Source organism: Mus caroli, chromosome X (genome assembly GCF_900094665.2).
Source record: "Mus caroli chromosome X, CAROLI_EIJ_v1.1, whole genome shotgun sequence".
Lineage (NCBI taxonomy): Eukaryota > Metazoa > Chordata > Mammalia > Rodentia > Muridae > Mus > Mus caroli.
Window position 1 is genome coordinate 116,161,748 of NC_034589.1, and position 17,493 is coordinate 116,179,240.

The 17,493-nt window shown below is 34.3% G+C and overlaps 1 pseudogene; it reads right to left on the minus strand.

Moving 5' to 3' along the window:
- Positions 1-1,532: 1,532 nt before the first annotated feature.
- Positions 1,533-3,636, minus strand: LOC110287193 (annotated as a pseudogene).
- Positions 3,637-17,493: the final 13,857 nt, after the last annotated feature.

Below are 17,493 nucleotides of genomic sequence, written 5' to 3' on the forward strand. Positions count from 1 at the left end.
AGGAAGGAAGGAAGAAAGAAAGAAAGAAAGAAAGAAAGAAAGAAAGAAAGAAAGAAAGAAAGAAAGAAAGAAAGAAAGAAAGAAAGAAAACAACCAAATGAAATTGACACAAATTAATATAAAGTTTACAAGGCCTAAGAGTGCCTTGGAAGCAAGATGAAAACATTCTGTTATTAGCTTCAAAATTTATTATCAAGAAAGATTTCTATCTGGGAAGTGGTGGCACATGCCTTTAATATTAGCACTTGGGAGGCCATGGCAAGTAGATTTGTGAGTTTGACACCAGCCTAGTCTACAGAGTGAGTTCCAGTACAGCTAGGTCTACACAGAGAAACCCGTCTCGAAAAAAACAAAACAAAACAAAACAAAAGAGAAAGATCTCTAAAGGGTATGTCTAAAGTATTAAAAATGAATTCATATAATTCTTAACCCCATCAATATAACACCATTATGTGAAAACTCAATTAATGCAATATTATAGTCTTTAGCATTTGTGGTTCTCTGGAATACCACCAGTATATCATTTTGGATGTGCAAGTAGTACAAGAGCACATCAACACATAGTGTACTGACCACAATTTGTTTTTCTTTTTATGCTGTAAGTCATTACATGTGTGAAGAAGACAGTTTTCCCATTATGAAAGAGAACAAAGAAGAAATGGAAGAAGCATAAAGAGAAAATTGTGTATTTGTAAAGCAAAGGGGGCTATTCCTTTGTAAAGATATGGAGGTAGCTTCTTTTTGACAGTTACTAAACTTCATAACAAAAATGATAAATGGCATACTATTTGTCATTAAAGTTAGGAAGCCTGTGTTATATATGGACATTCTTAAGGGAGTATGTATAAAAATGTCAGGGTCTACTCTGGGGTAGAACTTGTAGCTAACTTGTTACATTTTTGCAAGCACTACAGATCAAGCCCCTCATTTTCTTTCTTTTTTTTTATTAGATATTTTCTTTGTTGACATTTCAAATTTTATCCCCTTTCCTCATTTCCGCTCTGAAACCCCCCTATCCCCTCTCCCTCTCCCTGCTCAATAACGCACCCACTCCCACTTCCTTGTCCTGGAATTCCCCTACACTGGGGCCCTTCACAAGACCAAGGGCCTCTCCTCTCATTGATGTCCCACAATGTCATCCTCTGATACATATGAGTATGGAGCCATGGGTGTCTCCATATATATTCTTTGGTTGGTGGTTTAGTCCCTGGGAGCTCTGGGGGTACTGGTTGGTTCATATTATTGTTCTTCTTATGCCGCTGCAAACCCCTTCAGCTCCTTGAGCCCTTTCTCTACCTCCTCCATTGGAAACCCTGTGCTCAGTCTAATGGATGGCTGTGTGCATTTACCTCTGTATTTGTCATGTACCAAGCCCCTAATTTTCACTACAAGATTATATACTGTGTAAACAGTGATATACTAATAGGAAAGATGTTAGAAACATGCCAGGCATTCAATATCTACTTCAGTTTTATAATAAAATTTGACAGCATTCTCAAGTAATCAGGTTTGGACAATTTCCCTTTATTTGTTTTACCCTGCTTATTATGGTCTCCAAGGGTGAAGCTTAGGAGATGTTTCATGTTTCAATTTGGGAAAATCTTCAGAATTGTCCACACGTGGAGGATATGTGGTGGATTTTGCATTACGAAGAGTATTTCTTTTACAAAAGCTCTTAGATGTTCTTGCAGCTGTATTATAAAGACCACCACTTTTGTGATGGTCCAATGGAGGATCAGATTTTCCAACAGACAGGAAATGTTTCTCAAGACTTAAGATATACTCAATTGCTTTTTGGACATTAAAAGATGATCCACTTACAATGATGCTAGAATTACTACAGGTTCCTTTTGAAGGTACACGGATGTCTACTTGGAATTGTTCCATGATTTTCTGGACGGATTTCCCACCAAATCCAATGATGTTGGCACAAACATGGTGGTTCAGTGGGATTTCCTTGGAAACTGTTTTTTCAATCTTAAGCAGCAAGTTCATTATTGCATCATAGGCACCGAGGATGTTGCTTTTAGAGCCAGAAATGGTAATTTGGTCTTGTATCGAATTGTTTCCTTTCTTTGAAAAATGGACGGTGACATCATATTCTGTGCAAATCTGGGAAATAAGTATGCCTTTATTACCAAAGATCTTGGAATGATATTTGGGATCTAATCTGAATGTTTTCCTGAAATTTCGTAACGGCTGATCATCTAGTTCCATTTGTAAGGCTTTTACTTGATTTTGCAATTTTGTTTTGGCTTGTTCCACATTTGCTTCAAGGCCCATAATTGATATGATGTGAAAATTTCCCCCAGGTTGTGATACTTGAATATGAACTTCAAAGTCCTTTATTAGCTTGCGCAATCCACTTCCTTTGTGGCCAATGATGTAAGGATGTAGGTGAAAAGGTACTTGGACTTCAGCAGTGACAGGAACAAGAGTCTCCAGAGCTTGTGCAGCCTCCTTGCAATTTTCTGCTTTACCCGAAATAGACATGGTGTCACTTTTCTTAGGAGAAGTAGAAGCAGGTTTTTTAATATTCTTCCCCCCCTTTTCTTTCCCCATTTCCTGAACCTCTGGATGTGTCTTCCTATTTGCCTTTTCTGTATCTGGAAATTTTATTTGAACTTTACATTCTCTTGCAATCTGTTGAATTCGAGAGCATATAGGTCCCATGATAAAAGGATGGAATTTGGGGGGAACAACACACTGTGTTGTGACTTGTGATCCCAAGGGATCAAATATCCCCTGAATATGTTTCTTTGCTGCTTCAACACAAGCTTTTGCTCCTTTTATTGTGACTTTTGTACTCTGTTTTCCTACATAAGAAAATGTAATAAACACACCGCCATATTCTTTAATTATTTCTCGTAAAAGCTGTCCCCTTTGCATGACAAAGTAATTGTGGAACTTAGGACTTATTAATATGCTATCCTCCACCACATCCTCCAAATCTTTCAGTAAAACCTCTACCTGTTTTTGCACATTTTTAACAGCCTCTTCTGTTCCTATGATAGTTACTGATTCTTGATCCTTTTTCTTAAAGGTAGGAAAAATGATTCGTGCCCCAGTCTTCTCACAGATTTCCTGAAGATTGCCACCATTTTTACTCATAAGAAATTGGTGATATTTTGACTTGACAGGAATAGCCACAGAATAATTTTTGGCTTGCTCCTCTTCTGCAAGTTGCAGAAGCTTTTTCTTGGTTTTTTCAACTATTTCCATGGAGCCGCTAATAATGACTTTTTGTGGTCCCTGGTTGTTACTTGGAAAATGAATCTGAACTTTGCCACATTCTTCTACGATTGAACCAATCAAAGACTTTTTAGAATCAGTCAGGGATCTGTGTAGACTAGGGGGGATAGGAATTTCCACTTCAGAATCTTTGGCTGCATTTTTAGGTATTGAGAGAATCCAGTTATGACATATCTCACGGTTTTCTGGTTTTCTGATACTGATATTATTTTCTGAGTTGCAAGTTGATGATGGAAAATTAACCCTTCTTGAATTCAGGTTGGTAAGATGGTTTTCCCTTTGCAAAGATCTATTTGGATATACAATGTATTGTCTTTTGGAAGTCATTTTTGATTTTCAAGTATATGCAATTCAGAAGTGTTACAGATCATTCGGCAGCAGCCCCAACACTAAAAATCCACTTGTAGTTGTTTTTAAGCACATTACTGTATAGGAAGAAAATATACTTTAAAATATAATTTGATTCAAAAGTAATTCACAGGATGAAGACAATAAAGTGATTATTAGAATCATTCATTTTTCTGAGAAAACATTAGTTTCATCCTTTTACCTACCTTTATGTGAGTGTAATACAAGTTCAGATCATAAAGATTATGTGGAAACAACTACTGTAATTTCCAGAGAAAGTGAATGTTTTATGTTTCCTTATGACATTCATAACAATATTCATTGTTTTTGAACAGAGTCATTGTTCTTTCATTCTGTACCAGCTATTGTATCCAAGCTATAACTGCAAAATATTGTTTTTGAGACTCTAAAGATTCTGCATTTACCCAATGCTTGCTACCTTCAAAATCTTCAAAAGCATATCTCTTAGAGTTTTACAGAGAGAATATATTAAAATATTCATATATATGAAAAGATTACAATGAAATATATAATAAATATCTAATACATGTTTAGAAATTAGAGAAAAATTACACATTCAAATTTTGCAACTCTTGCCTGATATAGAAATTACATAAAAGTATTATTATATGGGCTGCCCAATGGATAAACCTCAGTTTCTTGTTTCAGTATTCTTTTGAGATCTACACATGTTAAGATATAATACTATATATTTTTTTAATTCTCAAAAACACCTAATTTATCATCATAGCAAACTCAAATATTTTTCTGACTCAATATCCTTCTCATAACTTGGAAGGATAAAAGGATCACTATAATGACCACTACTCACTCTTTAAATGTAAAATGCTATCTTCTAGTTTCAATATTTACATGTCCATAATTCATCTAAGTATCATCAAATGAATACCTTTGAGTACTTTGTAAACTTATTACATCCTTTGAACTCTTAATATTCAGATTTTACTGTTGGAACTGTATTAGAATTCTATAAGTGCCAAATAGTTTTCCTAAAGCTTGCCAAGTAATTAAGTCATATTTTAATTTTAATCCTTGTCATGCAACACATGCAAAATAAAAGAATTCCTGTTAATTTGACTCTAATATTTCTATGTTTTATAACATATTAAATGTAATTCCTAAATATATTTGTCCTTACATTTATTAACTTAAATATAAGTAGCAAAATGGTAACATAGCATAATATTTATTACTTAAAAAGTCCTGCTACACAAACTATATCATGTATTGATATCACATGTGGATATAGGGATACAGATAGATAATTTCCTATATGGCCACTGTTTCAACATCATTTCCTCCCCTTCTCCTTATTCCAGTTCATCTTATGCCTCCCACTCCCTCTCAAATTCATGACCTCTAATTTAATGTTGTTTATTATTGTTACACTGTTACACACATAAATACATATATACATCTGCACCTATTTACGTTTATGACAGAGAGATAGAGGGAGAGAGAGAGAGAGAGAGAGAGAGAGAGAGAGAGAGAGAGAGATAACACAGTTCTTTCAGTATTGCTGCTAGTGTGGTTATGTGTTGAGGGTTACACTGCTGCATATATTTGAAAATCAATATTCTTGAATGTTCTCTTATATTTCAAAGTATAGTCAACTCTTAACTATAATATCGTGTCTTAACAGAGCTAGTCACGGGATGAGGAGACTGAATAAAGTTCCTACTATATCATTTTTTCTGTTCTTTATCATTTCTGTTTTTATTTTCAAGTGAAAATTCAACTCTCTATCAGTGATTCCTACTCTCAATTTCTCCTACCAGACATCTTTATGTTAAGCACATGGTCTGTCCTTTGTATTTGGATAGCCTAGTTAAACTTCTGTTGTGTTCTAACTACTAAACAATCCTATGATTATTATTTTTTTTTTTGCAGGCATGGGGGAGGTGGTTAGTCTTAATACGATAGTAAAAAATCAAATGAATAACTTATAAAATAATGTATTGAATATAAAATGGCACTGAAAAATCTGGAATTTATATAGTCAAAAGAAATGCTAAATGTGTGCATATTGTGTTAAGGAAAAAACTCAGATTCTTTCATTTTGGTAAAAAATATAAATAAATACACATTACCTTATTTGTGATATAAGCAAGTAATAACTGTTTTGCTAGTACAATTCTTAGTCTCAACTACTGTACTGGCTAGTTTTGTGTCAACTTGATACAACTGGAGTTATTACAGAGAAAGGAGCTTCAGTTGAGGAAATGCCTCCATGAGATACAACTGTAAGTCATTTTCTCAATTAGTGATCAAGGGGGAAAGGCCCCTTGTGGGTGGGACCATCTCTGGGATGGTAGTCTTGGTTCTATAAGAGAGCAGGCTGAGCAAGCCAGGGGAAACAAGCCAGTAAAGAACATCCCTCCATGGCCTCTGCATCAGCTCCTGCTTTCTGACCTGCTTGAGTTCCAGTCCTGACTTCCTTTGGTGATGAACAGCAGTATGGAAGTGTAAGCCGAATAAACCCTTTCCTCCCCAATTTGCTTCTTGGTCATGATGTTTGTGCAGGAATAGAAACCCTGACTAAGACAACTACTATGGACCTGTGATGGTAGTACTTGAAACTAGTTTGGAAATTGTACTTGTCAGTGAACCAGTCTTTGTTAGGAATGGACTAGATTTAGCAAGGAAAAGAATCAGGTGACACAAATGCCAAATGGCAGAATCAGGTTTTAAAACACTTGATAAGTATATAACATATCTGCATATCTTTTACCTTAGGGTTTAAAAAATTTTTAATATAGGTGATAAAATGCAAATCCTTGTGAACACTAGCAAGCAATATCCCTAAATCTTGGTGCTAAATGTCACTAAGCCATAACCCTTAAACCTTATTGCTAAAATTATAAGAAGAGAAACTCATAACTAACTGAATCAAAATACATTTGTCGTCTAGATTCTTGTATCTTATAGTGTTACTATTAAGTAAATCTTCAGAATGCTACATTCATCTTTTCATAGTAACACAGACTATGTGTGAAACAAAATTAAATTAACATGTCAGTAGAAAGAGATATCAGGAATCAAACTATTGAGGTAAGGATTTATGATTTTGTAACATGAAATATTTGCATATATTTAAAATTAAATTGAAATATTAAGCAGGGTTAGATATTGCAAATATTTGTTATATATTTTTACACATATATAGTAAAACTATACATGTCAAAGGTAAGATTAAATCTATATATTTGGAATAAGACAAGTATTTGATTTCTTTCAATATATTAGTTTGTAAAAATATTGTTGGATTTTTCTGAAGAAATTTTAAAGAATCAAATACAAACTGATAAATGGATCATTTTTTATATTTTGTAATATAGCACTATATACATGCATACAAATACAGAAAACATATGTGTGAATGTGTGTGTATATTTGTGTAAGACAGTAATAATCAAACTATTAAGTAAAAATATTTATAATTTCATAGCAGAATATCATCTCTACTTATTTAAAAAAATCACATTTAAGTACTAAATGATGGTATACATTGTTAATATTTCATGTTTGTGTTCATACATAGGAATAAATAAATATATGTATATGAATATAAATATATATGATATCAAGACTTACCTAGTTATAGATGATATTCCTTACTAATTTTCTAACCTGTATCAGGTTTCCTTTATGAACGGTTTTTGAGACTCTGTATGTAAGGAGAGAATCTTAGGTAAACTTCATATCACTCAGACTTACACAACTAACAGCTATTATTATATTTGAAAACTTTTTTCTTTTATTGAAAATAGATCATTCTCATATAGTATGTCATGATTCGTTTCCCTTTCCTCTATTACTCCCAATTCTTTCCCAGCTTCTCTCACGTAAGATCATTTTATCATGGAGTTTGTCTGTTTATTGTGATTATTGTTGTTTCATATGAAAATAATATTTGTATTAGTGTCTCCAATATGTGTGTATATGGGTCATGTGACTGCAGTCCCCACGGTGGTCATAAGAGGATTTGAGGACCTGGATCTGGAGTCATGGATTTTTTTTTTTCTTTTTTTGCCATCATGTGGATGCTGGAAATTGAACCCAAGTCTTTTACAAAAGCAACAAAAGTTGCTTCTACAAAAGTGTTCTTAAACACAAAAGCTTCTCTCTAGCCCCTAAGAATTGTACTAGACAAAAGATTCTCCAGACAGCAGTAGAAATGAGCTTCTTTTCTTTATCCCTCATATAAACTTACAATCTTATTTTTCCACAGTAGTTCTATGTAGAATATTTTACATGCTAACTTTATAAAAATATTTATCCAGATTATGATTTAGAACTTTCATTTGTTAAGTTACAATAAGTAATATTGGTTAACACATGTAGGACTTTTGGATCTATAAAGTCATAATTTGTAAAATATGCCATTTTGCTCATAAAATTACTTGAAACCTCTTTAATGATGATCAATTTCCCCATCAGCTCTTATTTACTGTGTTTGATCCCAAATACCACTAAAAAAAACTATATTGCAGGTTATCCAAACTAATATTGAAGTACTATTTTATGAAAAACAAACTAATAACAACCGTTACATATTTTTCATTCACCCAAGGAGGGTAAAATAACTTTAAACATGTTTTTATCCTAATATTTCCCTCTAATAGGAAATATTTTGCCTTTACAAAATGGCAGAAGACTCCAAATGCATTATGGTGCAGTATGGTTCTGCAAAGGGCTATCCAGTTTAGGAAGATAATTCTAATTGATATTTTAATTGCCATTTTTGATCTACATAACAGAAAATAATTTTGATTATACTGGACAGTGCTCACACTGAGATAAGTTTTGAGAACAATAACAAGGGCAAATGTTACTTCACATGATTTTTTAACTTAACATTTCTTATACTTAAGTTTGTAATGTTTTTTTTTTCACAATACATTTATAAAATAAAAATACCCTCACCTTTTAAGTTTCTAAAATAATTGGAGATGATTGCTTCATGGAACTGCTGATTTGTCTCAGTATGAAGTGAAAACTGAAAACAAAATGGTAGCCATCCATTATCTAAAACTTAGAGAATTTCAGCATTTAAAATATTATCCTCTCTGGTCTTCTGGACATCAATGCGAGGAAAAGACCTTGGTCAAGGGAAGGCTCAATTCCCTAGTGTACATGAATGCCAGGGTGGGGAGGCAGGAGTGAATAGGTGTGTGGGAGAACACCCTCATAGAAGCAGGGGGAGGGAGGATGAGATAGTGCATTTTGGGGGGTGAAAATGGGAAATGTAAATAAAGAAATGTAAATTTACTTTTGAAATGTAAATAAAGAAAATATTAAATTAAAAATATTATCCTCTCATTAATCACATGCCATAAACTTAAACTGAAATTGATATAAAATGCAGCACAGCATATATATGTATATATATATATATATATATATATATATATATATATATACATACACAAAATCACAGACTTATCAGGACAATTTTTAGTATTGAGGAAATCAGTTCTCCCCATTAAGAAAGACTAACCAAACTGAACTCATGCTCTGAATACTAAGATTGAAAGAAGCTCAGAATTTGTAATTTTGCAACAAATATAAATTTCTTCATATGAGCATTCTTCTGCGTTCAGATTTGTATATATGTGTATGAATTTTTCTCTAGTAAATGGTGAAATGAGTTATCAAACAGTTTCAAATTATCTCTAAAACACTGTATACACTAGTTCAAAGTTACTTAAATCACTATGGTAATTTTAATTAATAAAGCAATATTTATTTTATATATCAAATATTTACATGATGTTTTTACATATGTCATTATATGTTAGCACATTGGATGCTGTATACCAATTCAAAATCATAAATTGAAAAATGTGTACACAGAAAATAAGTAAAAAGTATTTTGTAATAAAATATATGCAGAATATAGAAATGAAGAAATAAGCTTCTAGGTTTGTTAACAGAAATTAAAAGATATATAAAAATGCATTCTACAGCCAAACTGTAAAAAAAATGATGAAATAAAACTACAAAATGAAGATTAAAATGAAGCATTGCCATCTGTTATGATAGAATAAGGAAAATGTAAGGAAACAGTATTTGTAAAATCTTTCATAATAGTCAAGGATTAAGTATAGAGCAAGAAAGCCACATGAGTTCATGACAATTCCTTCTGATGAAATATTTTATGGGTATAAGCTAAATCTAAAGCCTTGAGTCTTAACAAGATTGGCAGGACAACTGAAGATTGAGAGGAATCTGACTGTAGAGAATAGTAATATACAATTATATAGTACTAAGGTTGACCTAGATTAATACTGGATGTGAACACAGACTATGAAATTCTGAGAAAAAAACCCAATAGGCATGTCATTCAAGAAAGCCTGTTTACATGAAGAAACCTGGTAAAAACTATGAGTATGAAAGATTATGACTTAACAATGAAAAAGAACACCAAAATGGCTACCAAGTTCCCATACTTCCCCAGAGAGTTTCATTTAAGGTACTAAATCTTAACACAAACAGTAAACAAAAAAATTCTCTTAACTGTTTGCTCAATATATTGTTAGGAAAGAGATAAGTAAAGATTAATGTAGAAATACTAATGAGAGTCAGATGTAGGCATGCAACACTACTGAGAAACAGATCAACCAATTACAATGAAATACAATCAAAACTTTATTAAAAAAAACATGAATTAAACAGTTGTCTGAAATCTGTATATTTTACTGCAGCTCTTAAAAGTAAAAGAAAAGGAACTTTTCACCCCCGCCCTCCCAAAAAATGTTAGCAAGTATCTTACCTGTAATGGATGAACTACCAGACTGGATTAAGCTTGGCTTTACTGAGTGTACATGAAAGTTTCCATGACAAGTGAATTTTGAGGGAGGATGACCTCACAAAGAGGAGGCCAAACCACATGGCAGAAAGCTACCAGTGCCTGAAAGGGACAAATCAGTGTTATAAAGCTTTAAATAAGCACATTATAGAAATAAGAACAAATGTATTTACATATTAGTACATGTACAGAAAACCTCCTCTGGAAAGAATCCAAACTAAGAGAGTAAATACAAAATGTCAAGTATATGTGAGTAAAGTCTGAAATGTAAATATTATATTTACCTTCAATAAAGAATTTTAAAATCTGAAAACATCTCAGAATACATACCACTGCATATGGGAATAAGAAAAAAGGAAATATGAGAATATATAACCATAAACATGATACTTATTTTTAGAGTAGGTAATAGAGTTCCATAAGGACTAAATAGTCTTTTAGGATCTCATAACAAATATGATAATATAAATTTAAAAGAGTTAGCTACTATTACATCAATTGGCATTACATTGCATGATTAGGAAATGAAAAAAATATTATCTAATAAATTGCGCATAGGTGGAAAGTTCTTATTAATAAAATAGGAAAGAAAAATTTGCATTGGTTATAATCCTAATTTCTCCAACTAATCACATGAACCTTGCTAAAATTTATAATTATCTTTCTCTACAATCAACTCTATGTTTCCTCAAACTTCAGCAAGTTCTTCATTGGGCCTGATTCTTTGCATGGAAGGAAAAAGCAACTTCATCACTGAAGAGTGAATCTTTGTCATCCTGATTGGAATGGGTTGTTACATTTTCTCATTCACCTTAAACACAGGACAAAGAAACACGTTTGTATGTTCTAAAAGTTCTGCTAAACTCCAGAAATCATTCTACCTCCATTTTGATGAAGCAGTGAAGTTTCTCCTTGATACTATGGATCAATCATACCTCTTAACAATGTTATTCCTAGATCATGAATTCAAGGCCCATACCTAAACATGATAAAAGCAATCTACAGAAAACCAGTAGCCAACATCAAAGTAAATGGTGAGAAGCTGGAAGCAATCCCACTAAAATAAGGAACTAGACAAGGCTGCCCATTCTCTCCCTACCTATTCAACATTGTACTTGAAGTCCTAGCCAGAGCAATTTGACAACAAAAGGAGATCAAGGGGATACAATTTGGAAAGGAAGAAGTCAAATATCACTTTTTGCAGATGATATGATAGTATATATAAATGACCCTAAAAATTCCACCAGAGAACTCCTACACCTGATAAACAGCTTCGGTGAAGTGGCTGCCCACATCTAAGAGATACATTCAGAACTACCAGGAATCAAAGACCTAGTCTTCTCCTACTCAGTCAACCAATTATAGGGCATACTACACTGTAAGTACATGCTTGAGTAGAGTAAGTATGTTAGGTATTATAACAGTAGTAGAAAATATAAGGGTTTGAGCAACACCATTATGTAACTAGTCTCTGCCCTCAAAACTAAATCAGGCCTGAAAATGTACATAGATACCTCTAGAAATTCATGAACATTTACTACTCTGCACGTATACATTTATGTCTTGACAGGTCGGATAACACCTAGCTCATAATAGACAACATGAGTCAAAGGTAACTTCATAGTTCATTGACCATTGTTTACTTTCCTCCTAGGTTCAATGGCAAGCAAATAGTCATTTCTTAAATGAGGAATAGTTGTCTACTAATAATAGCAGAGCCTCATTCCAAAACTTAAACTGTATCTAAAGTTATGCACCTAAAAATTCTCCACAGATGTTCCAAATAACTTCTTGATCTTCTGACACATAAGTACCACAGAATCTGTTGTATCATATGGCCAAAGTAGTAAAGCAACTTTAATAGCACCCTGGGCATGGTGATGAGCCTATTCTTTTGGGAACAACTCAAAGCTAGTATTTTTCCAAATAATTCTGTCTATCATCCAGACTAACACTAAAGTAAGGTATATTTTGTCTCCAGAATAAAATAAGCAGCACAAGCATTGGTCCTCATTGATAGCAAAAGAACCAAGATGCAATAGAATGAGAAATCTCTGTGTGTACCCCACATATAGGCTTTTTAGGAAGTTCATTGTGTTAGAAGGAACTTGACTCTTAGATATTGTGTTTCCCATCCTCTTATATCTGTGTATATTTTACAAACAATTCCAAAATGAATGGAATCTCCTTTTCATTTGATTCTCATTTTCCTGTGATAGGAGTTAAAGAAAAAAAAAAATGCAGCTGCCATTGAATACATGCATACCAGGAACTAGAAGATTTGGTAATCTGTTTATGTCAGGATTTTATATATAACACAACAGCTTGATTAAGATTTTGATAGTTAATTATCATTTTCTAACATTGATCTATCTTCAACATAAGACATCAGGATAATTAAATGGACATATTCCAAGGCTTGCTTCCCATAGCCAGCTCATTCTGCTTTCTTATAGAACTAAAGAAACAACCTCAGTGATGGCACCACCCACCATAAGCTGGAACCTACCCTATTGATACTAGTTCAGAAAATTTAACTTTAAAAAAAAATATCCAATCTTCTAAAAAGTCCAAAATCTCTTTTAGAAGTTCAAAGTCTTTTAGTTGTGATCTCCTGTAAAAAAAAAAAAATAATAATAATAATAAAAAACGTCTTCAAGAGAAAGAACTAGGGCAGAGTCAAATATTTTTTGTTTTCAAAATAATTTATAATAGTTAAATGTATCTTATATATACATGATATCTTCCAAAGGTAAAATTATTATGCACTCAACAAGTTTTAAAATATATTTGAAACATTAAATGTGATAGAAGTAGAAAAATCTCTTATGAAAGTCTTCTATGAAAGGAAATTATGACAGGTTCCTGATTTGACAGAAACTGTTCCATCTCCAAGGGAAAATATATAGTGTAACTGTGGCTTCATCGAATGAATTGGGTAAAGTGCTTTTTCTTTCTATTTTGTGGAATAGTTTGAAGAGCATTGGTATTAGGTCTTCTTCAAAGATCTGATATAATTCTGCACTAAACCCATCTGGTCCTGGGTTGTTTTTTTGTTTGTTTGTTTGTTTGTTTTTTGTTTGTTTGTTTTTTTTGGTTGGGAGGCTTTTAATGACTGCTTCTAATTCGTTCGGAGTTATGGGCTGTTTAGATGGTTTATGTAATCCTGATTTAACTTTGGTATTTGGTTACTGCTTAGAAAATTGTCCATTTAATCCAGATTTCCCAGTTTTGTTAAATATGGTTTTTTAGTAGGATTGGATGATATTTTGAATTTTCTCAGTTTCTGTTGTTATATCTCCCTCTTTATTTCTGATTTTGTTAATTTGATACTATCTCTGTGCTTTCTGGTTAGTCTGGCTAAAGGATTATCTATCTTGTTGATTTTCTCAAAAAAAACCAGCTACTGGTTTTGTTGATTCTTTGTATAGTTCTTTTTGTTTCTACTTGGTTGATTTCAGCCTTGAGTTTGATTAATTCCTGCCTTCTATTCCTCTTGGGTGTATTTGCTTATTATTATTATGTTTTAATAGAGCTTTAAGGTGTACTGTTAATCTGCTAGTGTATGATATCTCAAGTTTCCTTTTTTGTTTGTTTTGTTTTGTTTGTGTGTGTGTGTTTTGTTTTTTTGGATTTTTTTTTTTTTTTTTTTTTTTTTTTTTTTTTGCACTCATACCTGAGTTTTCCTCTTAGCGTTGCTTTCACTGTATCCCATAATTTTGGGTATGTTGTACCCTCATTTTCAGAAAATTCTAAAACGTCTTTAATTTCTTTCTTTATTTCTTCCTTGACCAAGTTATCATTGAGTAGGGCATTATTCAGCTTCCATGTATATGTGAGTATTCTGTTGTTTTTGTTGCTATTGAAGAACAACCTTATTCTGTGGTGATCTGATAGGATGCATGGGATTATTTCAATCTTCTTGCATCTGTTGAGGCCTTTTTTGTGAATGATAATATGGTCAATTTTGGAGAAGGTACCATGAGGTGCTGAAAAGAAGGTATCTTCTTTTGTTTTATGATGAAATGTTCTATAGATACTGATAAATCCATTTGGTCCATAATTTCTGTTAGCTTCAGTGTGTCTCTATTTAGTTTGTGTTTCCATGTTTTGTCCATTGCTGAGAGTGGGGTATTGAAGCCTCCCACTAATATTGTGTGAGGTACAATGTATTATTTGTGCTTTAATAAGGCTTCTTTTATATAATGTGGGTGCCCTTGCATTTAGAGCATAGATGTTCATAACTGAAAGTTCTTCTTGGTAGATTTTTCCTTTGTTGTGTATGAAGTGTCCTTCCTTATCCTTTTTTAAATAAATTTTTGTTGAAAGTTGATGTTATTTGATATTAAATGACTACTCCAATTTGTTTCTTGGTAGCACTTGCTTAGAAAATTGTTTTCCAGCTCTTTATCCTGAGGTAGTGTCTGTCTTTGACACTTAGGTGCATTTCCTGTATGCAGCAAAATGCTGGGTCCTATTTATGAATTCAGTCCCTTAGTCTATGTCTTTTTATTGGCGATTTGAGTCCATTGATGTTAAGATATATTAAGGAATAGTGATTGTTGCTTCCTTTTATTTTTGATGTTATTTTTCTGTTTGTGTGCCTATTTTATTTTGGGTTTGTTTAAAGAAGATTACTTTCGTCTCAGCAAATTCGTCTGGAGCTGAGAAAAAAGGATGGACCATCTAGAGAATTCCATATCCAGGGATCTATCCCATAATCAGCCTCCAGAAACTGACACCATTGCATACACTAGCAATATTGTGCTGATAGGACTCTGATATAGCAGTCTCTAGTGAGACTATGCCGGGGCCAAGCAAAAACATAAGTGGAAGCTCACAGTTAGCTATTGGTTGGATCACAGGGCCACCAATGGAGGAGCTAGAGAAAGTACCCAAGGAGGTAAAGGGATCTGCAACCCTATAGGTGGAACAACATTATGAACTAACCAGTACCCCGTAGCTCTTGACTCTAGCTGCATATGTATCAAAAGATGGCATAGTAGGCTATCACTGGAAAGAGAGGCCCATTGGACTTGCAAACTTTATATGCCCCAGTACAGGGGATTGCCAGGGCCAAAAAGTGGGAATGGGTGGGTAGGGGAGTTGGGGGGGTTATGGGGGACGTTTGGGATAGCATTGGGAATGTAATTGAGGAAAATATGTAATAAAAATATTTTTAAAAAAAGAAGATTACTTTCTTCCTTTTTCTAAGTTGTTGTTTTCCTCCTTGTGTTGATGTTTTCCATCTAGTATCCTCTGTAGGGCTGGATTTGTGGAAAGATACCGTGTAAATTTGGTTTTGTCATGGAATATCTCCATTACTCTATCTATGCTAATTACGGGTTTTGCTGTGTATAGGTGTCTGGGCTGGCATTTGTGTTCTCTTAGGGTCTCCATGACTTCTGCCCAGGATCTGCTGGCTTTCATAGTCTCTCTTGAGAAGTCTGGTGTAATTCTGATAGGTCTGCCTTTATATGTTACTTGACCATTTCCCCTTACACTTCTTAGTGTCTTAGTTAGGGTTTTATTGCTGTGAACAGACACCATGACCAAGGCAAGTCTTATTAAAAACATTTAATTGGGGCTGGATTACAGGTACAGAGGTTCAGTCCATTATCATCAAGGTGGGAGCATGGCAGTATCCAGGCAGGTATGGCAAAGGAGGAGCTGAGAACTCTATGTCTTCATCCAAAGGCTGCTAGTGGAAGACTGACTTACAGGCAACTAGGGTGAGGATCTTATACCCAACCCCAGAGTGACACACCCATTCCAACCAGGTCACACCTATTCCAACAAGTCCACACTTTCAGATGGTGCCACTCCCTGGTCCAAGGATATACAAAACATCACATTCCATTCCCTGGTCCCCATAGACTTGTTCAAAAACATGAGTCTATGGGGGCCATACTTAAACATAGCATAATACAAAATGCATTTAGTCCAACTTTCAAAGTCCTCATAGTCTATAGCAGTCACAACAATGTTAAAAGTCCAAANTTCAAGGTCTCTTCTGAGATTCATTCAACTTAATTAACTGTAATAACCAAAGCAAGGCAGAAAACCTGCTGAGCAAACTCCAAACTCTGCATCTCCATGGCTGATGTCAAAGAGGTCTTCAGATCTCCACTCCTTTTTCATCTTTGTTGACTGCAACAATCTGCTTTCTCCTGGCCTGGTTCCACTCCCTGTTAGCACCTTTCCTCAGCATGCATTCCATGGCTCTGGCATCTTTAACATCTTTGAGTCTCTAAGGCAATTTCAATGTTACAGCTTCTTGTTTCAGTGTCTGGGATTCCACTTGATCTTTTGGACTCCTCCTAAGGGCTGGCATCACTTTTCCAGCTCTGCCCTTTGTAGCACTCTAAGCTCAGGTTGATCCACTTCACTACAACTGCTGTTCTTTGTTATCATCCCATGGTACTGACATCTCCAATACACTGGGGTGTTCCACTCCAACTAGGCTTCACCAATAGCCTCTCATAGGCTCTCTTCAGGATGCCAATCCTCAAATCCTTTGCATGACCCCTTCAGTCCTGGGCCATCAACTGCAGCTGAGGCTTCACCTTCTCCAGTGGCCTTCTCTGGACTCTCACAGTGCTAAGCCTCAGCTTCTCTCCACGATCCATTCATTCCTTCACAATCAGTACCACCTGAGTGACTCTTACACATTACCAAGTCCAGACTCAGCATGAGGTTCAACCTTGGCTATCTCTGGAACACAGCATCTTTGTGCTCCCAGAAAACAATTTCCAGAGGATTTCACCTCAGTGATGCTGGTCTCTTCTTAATCACTACTAATTCCTTAGCTCCAGGTAACCAGCATCAATTTTCCCAGTAGTTCCTTCCATTCTTAACTCTAGAGCCAGAGCCACATGGCTGAAGCTGCCGAGTTCTGCTGCTTACAGGATCTAGAACATGATGCAGTTGTACTATTACATTATCACTAGCTTTATGTTTTCTAAATCCTTCACTGTCTAAGCTTGGCTATCCTGGTTCTTGCTCTGTAGATTGACCTTGAATGCAGAGATCAGCATGCCTGTCTCCTGAGATTAAATGTG